The following is a 2,277-nucleotide window of genomic DNA, read 5'->3' as shown; positions in this document are numbered from 1 at the left end:
CTCTCTATACTTTCTACTCAGTTTTTCTATGTGAACCTAAAACTGCTTAAAAAAATAAAATTTACTTAAAAATAGACAGTTAGCATTATATACTTAATTGTGAGAAACAAGATGCTTTCTTCCTAAGATGGGGAACAAGGCCAAGATGCTTCCCCTCATCACTCCTATTCACTAGCAAACTACAAATCCTAGCTAGTGCAATAAGATAGAAAAGGAAATAAAATGTATAATGATTGGGAAGGAAGAAATACAACTGTCTTTGTTTGCAGATGACATGACTATCTATGTAGAAAATTTTGAAGAATTGACAAAAAAAAGTCATGCAACTAGACAGCCCAGCCATCGTCGCCATCGCTCACATCGTCTCACGCAGGGCAGCCCGGATTCTGGTGTCTGGCGGCGAATTAAATAGCCACCATGTTGAGCAAAAAGGCAAAGACCAAGACCACCAAGAAGCACCCCCAGCATGCAACATCCAATGTATTCACCATGTTTGACCAGTCTCAGTCAGGAGTTCAAAGAGGCCTTCAACATGATTGATCAGAACAGAGATGGTTTCATTGACAAGGAGGATTTGCATGATATGCTTGCTTCTCTAGGGAAGAATCCAACCAATGCATACCTTGAGGCCATGATGAATGAGGCTCCAGGGCCCATAAATTTCACTGTGTTCCTCACAATGTTTGGTGAGAAGTTAAATGGCACAGATCCAGAAGATGTCATCAGAAACGCTTTTGCTTGCTTTGATGAAGAAGCAACTGGCACCATCCAGGAAGATTATCTGAGAGAGCTGCTGACAACCATGGGAGATCGGTTTACAGATGAAGAAGTGGATGAGCTGTACAGAGAAGCGCCTATTGACAAAAAGGGAAATTTCAATTATATTGAGTTCACGCGCATCCTTAAACATGGAGCAAAAGACAAAGATGATTGAAAGAACTTTAGCTAAAACCTTCCAGTTGCTTTGTCTTACTCTGTTTTATTTCCTAGACACTTTCCCCCACCCTCATAGACCTGTTGCAAGCAACTTAGTTTCACGGCTTGGCCTCTTTTTTTTTTTTTTTAAAGATTTTATTTATTTATTTCACAGAGAGAAACAGCGAGAGAGGGAACACAAGCAGGGGGAGTGGGAGAGGGAGAGGCAGGCTTCACGCTGAGCAGGGAGCCTGATGTGGGGCTTGATCCCAGGACCCTGGGATCATGACCTGAGCTGAAGGCAGACGCTTAACGACTGAGCCACCCAGGCGCCCCGGCCTCTTTTTTGATGTATTTATTCTAGACCTTTCTGCCACTTAGCACTTGTATAATCAAACTGCAAATGGGGTTACGTTGTAAATTGTGCTGAAAAAGAGATTGCGAATAAAAATCAACAAATGTGAAAGCCCAGGAAAATATATCCAGTATTTCTGGTTTTGCTGGATTTTTACACCTTTATATAATAAAAACACTATTTTGAAATAAAGATTTAAAAAAGTTATGCAACTAATTAGTGATTATAGTAAGATTGCAGGACACAATCTTATGATACTAAAGTCAACTGCTTTCCTATATACCAGCAAAGAATTCTTGGGATTTGGAAATAAAAACACAGTACTATTTATATTACCACCAAAAAAGAGAAATACGTAGGTATGAATTTAACAAAATATATAAGATGTAAATGAGGAAAACTACATAACTGATGAAAGAAACCAAAGATCTAAATAAGTGGAGAGGTATTCCATTTTCATGGATAGAAAGATTCAATATTGTTAAGATGTCAGTTCTCTCCAATTTGATCTACGTATTCAGTGTGGAATTTTTAAAACAAAAGAAAGCAGCAGGAGAAAATAGAAAAATGACTAGCAAGATGGCATTTTTAAAGCCAACCACATAAATAATTACATTAAATATCAGCATTCTCAATGCCTCAGCTAAAAGACAGAGCTTTGATACTGACTTGAAGATGTGTGCCCGTTAAATATAAAGGTACAGGTTGAAAGTTTTTAAGTGAGGGGGAAGGAGTAAAGAAATGATAAAAGGTGTCAATTCACTGAGAAAACATCACCTTCCTCTATGTATATTTGGAGCTTCACCTAATATTTGGCGCTTCAAAATACAATAGAAAATGATAAAATTTAAAGAAGAATTAAGCCCATATACAATTAGTTTAAGACTTTTAATTTTCTCTCAGAGATTTATACCACAAGTAGACAGATGATCAATAAGGGTAAAGAAAACCTAGGAAAAAGATAACCAATTTGATCTAATTGACATCAGAGGAACCCTCCATGACAA

At 37.6% G+C, this 2,277-nt stretch overlaps 1 pseudogene; it reads left to right on the top strand.

Annotated features, from left to right (window-relative positions):
- Positions 1 to 417: 417 nt before the first annotated feature.
- On the top strand, positions 418 to 934 carry LOC110577141 (annotated as a pseudogene).
- Positions 935 to 2,277: the final 1,343 nt, after the last annotated feature.

The sequence above is a fragment of the Neomonachus schauinslandi genome, chromosome 14, assembly GCF_002201575.2.
Source record: "Neomonachus schauinslandi chromosome 14, ASM220157v2, whole genome shotgun sequence".
NCBI lineage: Eukaryota > Metazoa > Chordata > Mammalia > Carnivora > Phocidae > Neomonachus > Neomonachus schauinslandi.
The sequence above is the reverse complement of the archived record's forward strand: the minus strand, read 5'-3'. Positions and strand labels throughout refer to the sequence as shown.